Source organism: Procambarus clarkii, chromosome 60 (assembly GCF_040958095.1).
Source record: "Procambarus clarkii isolate CNS0578487 chromosome 60, FALCON_Pclarkii_2.0, whole genome shotgun sequence".
NCBI classification, from domain to species: domain Eukaryota; kingdom Metazoa; phylum Arthropoda; class Malacostraca; order Decapoda; family Cambaridae; genus Procambarus; species Procambarus clarkii.
This window is the reverse complement of record NC_091209.1, coordinates 20,457,410-20,464,000: the sequence shown is the minus strand read 5'-3', so window position 1 is coordinate 20,464,000 and position 6,591 is coordinate 20,457,410.

The window sequence follows — 6,591 nt, the reverse complement described above, 5'->3', positions numbered from 1 at the left end:
ATATGCCAATATAGGTACCATACAAATGCCTTTATAAGTAGCATACATATGCCCATATACGCACCATGCATAGTAGTCTCTAAATACATGAGGAATATTGATATAATGTAATTTTGATTATCCATTTATTATTTAGCTCATTTTGATTATTATTACATTTTTTAAAACTCATTTTCCTTAGTAATTTGTTGAGAAAACACGATGATAGGTTTGATATTTGAGGTGGCTGTATCTCAGTAAATATGGCTGTATAGGCGTTAATATTTAAAATTAGTAAAGAAAGACTTTATAGAAAGAAAGGTAAATTGCTGTGGTAAACACAATGGTACCATTTTCAAAACGATTCTATGGCTGGTTTTGATTTTGAGTTTTGTGAAAAATGACGATTTCGCCAGGGCTTGGATTCTTTGCAGGCGGCGGGCTGTATGTACCTCATCTTTGTCTTCGTCAGCTGGTCAAGTTTTTATTACTTGATTTAATCATTGTCTATCTTCTATATCTATAAAATACGAATGACTGTCTGTGTAAGGTAAATGGTACGTAAGTACCATAGAGGTACGTAAATACATAAGTACCAAACACATACCCATAAAGGTACCATACTCAATCCCATATAAGTGTCATACATATGCCCATATAAGAAAAATACATATGCCCATTGAGGTACCATACAAAAGCTCTTATAAGTAACATACATATGCCCAAAAAGGTACCATACTTATGCCCTTATAAGAACAATACATATGTTCTTATAAGTATCATACATATACCCTTATAACTACCATACATATGCCCTTATAAGTACCATAAATACTCATATAAGTACCATTCATATGCCAATATAGGTACCATACAAATGCCTTTATAAGTAGCATACATACGCCCATATACGCACCATGCATAGTAGTCTCTAAATACATGAGGAATATTGTTATAATGTAATTTTGATTATCCATTTATTATTTAGCTCATTTTGATTATTATTACATTTTTTAAAACTCATTTTCCTTAGTAATTTGTTGAGAAAACACGATGATAGGTTTGATATTTGAGGTGGCTGTATCTCAGTAAATATGGCAGTATAGGCGTTAATATTTAAAATTAGCAAAGAAAGACTTTACAGAAAGAAAGGTAAATTGCTGTGGTAAACACAATGGTACCATTTTCAAAACGATTCTATGGCTGGTTTTGATTTTGAGTTTTGTGAAAAATGACGATTTCGCCAGGGCTTGGATTCTTTGCAGGCGGCGGGCTGTATGTACCCCATCTTTGTCTTCGTCAGCTGGTCAAGTTTTTATTACTTGATTTAATCATTGTCTATCTTCTATATCTATAAAATACGGATGACTGTCTGTGTAAGGTAAATGGTACGTAAGTACCATAGAGGTACGTAAGTACATAAGTACCAAACACATACCCATAAAGGTACCATACTCAATCCCATATAAGTGTCATACATATGCCCATATAAGAAAAATACATATGCCCATTGAGGTACCATACAAGAGCTCTTATAAGTAACATACATATGCCCAAAAAGGTACCATACTTATGCCCTTATAAGAACAATACATATGTTCTTATAAGTATCATACATATACCCTTATAACTACCATACATATGCCCTTATAAGTACCATAAATACTCATATAAGTACCATTCATATGCCAATATAGGTACCATACAAATGCCTTTATAAGTAGCATACATATGCCCATATACGCACCATGCATAGTAGTCTCTAAATACATGAGGAATATTGATATAATGTAATTTTGATTATCCATTTATTATTTAGCTCATTTTGATTATTATTACATTTTTTAAAACTCATTTTCCTTAGTAATTTGTTGAGAAAACACGATGATAGGTTTGATATTTGAGGTGGCTGTATCTCAGTAAATATGGCTGTATAGGCGTTAATATTTAAAATTAGTAAAGAAAGACTTTACAGAAAGAAAGGTAAATTGCTGTGGTAAACACAATGGTACCATTTTCAAAACGATTCTATGGCTGGTTTTGATTTTGAGTTTTGTGAAAAATGACGATTTCGCCAGGGCTTGGATTCTTTGCAGGCGGCGGGCTGTATGTACCTCATCTTTGTCTTCGTCAGCTGGTCAAGTTTTTATTACTTGATTTATTCATTGTCTATCTTCTATATCTATAAAATACGAATGACTGTCTGTGTAAGGTAAATGGTACGTAAGTACCATAGAGGTACGTAAATACATAAGTACCAATCACATACCCATAAAGGTACCATACTCAATCCCATATAAGTGTCATACATATGCCCATATAAGAAAAATACATATGCCCATTGAGGTACCATACAAGAGCTCTTATAAGTAACATACATATGCCCAAAAAGGTACCATACTTATGCCCTTATAAGAACAATACATATGTTCTTATAAGTATCATACATATACCCTTATAACTACCATACATATGCCCTTATAAGTACCATAAATACTCATATAAGTACCATTCATATGCCAATATAGGTACCATACAAATGCCTTTATAAGTAGCATACATATGCCCATATACGCACCATGCATAGTAGTCTCTAAATACATGAGGAATATTGATATAATGTAATTTTGATTATCCATTTATTATTTAGCTCATTTTGATTATTATTACATTTTTTAAAACTCATTTTCCTTAGTAATTTGTTGAGAAAACACGATGATAGGTTTGATATTTGAGGTGGCTGTATCTCAGTAAATATGGCTGTATAGGCGTTAATATTTAAAATTAGTAAAGAAAGACTTTACAGAAAGAAAGGTAAATTGCTGTGGTAAACACAATGGTACCATTTTCAAAACGATTCTATGGCTGGTTTTGATTTTGAGTTTTGTGAAAAATGACGATTTCGCCAGGGCTTGGATTCTTTGCAGGCGGCGGGCTGTATGTACCTCATCTTTGTCTTCGTCAGCTGGTCAAGTTTTTATTACTTGATTTAATCATTGTCTATCTTCTATATCTATAAAATACGAATGACTGTCTGTGTAAGGTAAATGGTACGTAAGTACCATAGAGGTACGTAAATACATAAGTACCAAACACATACCCATAAAGGTACCATACTCAATCCCATATAAGTGTCATACATATGCCCATATAAGAAAAATACATATGCCCATTGAGGTACCATACAAAAGCTCTTATAAGTAACATACATATGCCCAAAAAGGTACCATACTTATGCCCTTATAAGAACAATACATATGTTCTTATAAGTATCATACATATACCCTTATAACTACCATACATATGCCCTTATAAGTACCATAAATACTCATATAAGTACCATTCATATGCCAATATAGGTACCATACAAATGCCTTTATAAGTAGCATACATACGCCCATATACGCACCATGCATAGTAGTCTCTAAATACATGAGGAATATTGATATAATGTTATTTTGATTATCCATTTATTATTTAGCTCATTTTGATTATTATTACATTTTTTAAAACTCATTTTCCTTAGTAATTTGTTGAGAAAACACGATGATAGGTTTGATATTTGAGGTGGCTGTATCTCAGTAAATATGGCAGTATAGGCGTTAATATTTAAAATTAGCAAAGAAAGACTTTACAGAAAGAAAGGTAAATTGCTGTGGTAAACACAATGGTACCATTTTCAAAACGATTCTATGGCTGGTTTTGATTTTGAGTTTTGTGAAAAATGACGATTTCGCCAGGGCTTGGATTCTTTGCAGGCGGCGGGCTGTATGTACCCCATCTTTGTCTTCGTCAGCTGGTCAAGTTTTTATTACTTGATTTAATCATTGTCTATCTTCTATATCTATAAAATACGGATGACTGTCTGTGTAAGGTAAATGGTACGTAAGTACCATAGAGGTACGTAAGTACATAAGTACCAAACACATACCCATAAAGGTGTAATGATCTGGGGCTCAGATCATTGGTTCTCCCTTCTCCCCTCTTTTCCCTCTCCTTCTCCCCTCCTTTCCTTCTCCCTCTCCCCTCCTTCCTTCTCCCCTCCTTTCCTTCTCCTTCTCCCCTCCTCTCCTTCTCCTTCTCCCCTCCTCTCCTTCTCCTCCCCTCCTTCCTTCTCCCCTCCCCGTGGCCGTCATTCGTCTCCTCCTCTCCCCCCCCCCCCTGTCGCCCATTTGTCAGGGTCAAGAGGTTGACCTGAGGGTAGGGTGGTCGTGGATACCTTGGCTTCTCCCACTCAATTCCCCACTCAGATGTTCCCTCTCATTCCCTCTCTTTCCCTCTCAGCAGCGGCCTTCCCCATACCAGGCAGAGTCAAATGTCCCTACTCCTATCTTAGAGGAGACAGGCTTGAACATAAATTATCAGTTTTGTAAACATTGCTCGCAGGTGCCTGGGCTCCATAGACGCCCTTGTCCCCATTCTCTTTAGCTGGGGAGAGCTGACTCAATCTTCAGAAATTCATGTAGCTTTCCACGACAGATCAGTGAAGGTGATTGGCCTGAGATAAGGGCCAAGTCCTTATTGGCCCTAGAGAGCCAGACCTCAGGCCTACGTGTTAAATGGTTGGCCAGGGCCAAAATAATGGGTGGAGCCCTGGGGCTGTAGTAGATGGTGGGAGGAGTAATCCTTCCCAGCAATAAGTTGGAAAAACTAAATTTCATCAGTGTGTCTTGGGAGTGTATTAGGAACAGGGCCGCAAGCCCGTATCCTCGGGGCTGAGGGCAGCCATCAACATCTTGGCCGTGGTGCGGGTATTTAAGGTATAGTGCACTTGAGTTTTGTGTCCTCGGTAAATATCCATTGTGCCTCTAGGAAATAGAATAGGTTATGTGTTCAAATTGTCTTAATTTACATGTTTCATAAAATAAATTGTATAGCTTGTCCAGTGGTATTCACTTAACTCCCCTTTGATATATTTTGCTACTTTGTCATTTTTAGGTGTTGTATTGGAAGCCCCCATGTTCTCCTACTATTAATAGGTACTAAAGTTGCCCTTGGATTCAAATAAGTAACGTAAATTACACAAACTAATTTTCCAAAATTTATTTCTGAAATTCATATTACCCGGAGTCCCATGGTTACTGATTCCTTGCCTTCCTGGGGGATCGGTGATTGACACATTCAGGTATGGTTGGTCAGGAAGGTGGTGGCAGTGTAAATGTGTTTTGTTATTGTTTTTTTTTTTAACTAATAACCCTTGTCCTTGGTGTATCTTCCTCATTTAATATTCCTCTTACATACGTGGCAGTCCAGTGAGGGGTCATACTGGACTGTAACAGTGTTAAGCTGGGGTATTGAGTGAAGAGACAGAGATGTACAACAGAGAGCGTATATTACGATCACGAGAGATAACAAGATAACAGGATTAATACTGGGGAACATTGGGTTATTGGGTTATTACAATAGAGGCCGCGGTTATTACAGAGGGAAGCGGTCGTTACAATGGTAGCAGCGGTGTTTCAATAATTTCTTGACGATTATTGAAGCCTCACGCGCCTGTCCGTTCGGTTATGTTATGTGGTGAGGGTGCAGCCGGGGCCCATGAGATAGAGTCGACGGTAATCCTATGTGGTGCGATTCGCATAGAGTAGGCGATTCTAGGGTCGTGCGGGCTGGGAAGTTCAAGTATATACAGTAAGCGTATGCGCTAAGCAGGCAGTTTAGCGTGGAGGCCGCCTTGGGTAGTTGGAAAGGGTATTATTTTTTCTCGACCCTCTGCAACTACGGACAAGGGTGCTGCGTGGTGGTTTTCGCAGCAACAATTCTAGGTGTCGAATTGTCGGGGCGGGGAAGTATTAGGACGCTAATTATTATCCCCGAGGGCGTGTTAGGCGACCCAATCGCTAGATTTTTACGGTACAGCCATGAAGGTACCAAGAGTCACTGAGGGATGGTGTAGTAGATTCTCTAGCAACGGAATTACGGTGGTGTCGGACAGTTAGATCCGTCGGTTGTTCCGCTATCTAGTCTAACCGTTGACCGCGAAGGACAGGATTATTTGGTACTGTCGGCATCTAGGTGGATGTGGTTACCTAGGCTTGGAGAAGCGACAGGGCGGGCCGGGACGGGACGGTTATAGGTTAAATCGAGATTTCCTTAAGTACTAGATTAAGTTCCCTGTATATTAAGTTCCTTTTCAGGTTAAGTATCCCTTCGTTAGTTAAGTGTTCCCCCTTGGTTACCTAATTCTCGTATATAAGTGTTATTATTTTTTCTAAGAATTTGTTTTACATGTTAAGTCTGGATTTTGTTTTCGTATTGTGCAGTATTAATTCTTTGAGGGAATTACTAAAAGGTGAGTGGTTTACTGTGTTCAAGTGAAGTGCGGTGTATAAAGTGAAGTCAGTGAAAGAACTGAAATCAGTGAAATCGTGGAAAATTTTTGTGATGACATTTTTCAAAGTCGCTTGGAAAATCTCAATTTCGGAATAAATTCTAGTTTTGTGCCTGGCCATACGATCATCGGGTCGTCAGGGTTAATTCCAGTGTGCGATTAAAGTGATCCGAGTGCGAACTTTGAGAGACCAAAAGTCGAATTTTGGTCATTTAAGCGAATTAGCGTTGGGACTCTGAATTTTCTAGCGGTTTTACTCAGCGCCCAGTGTGACAGCG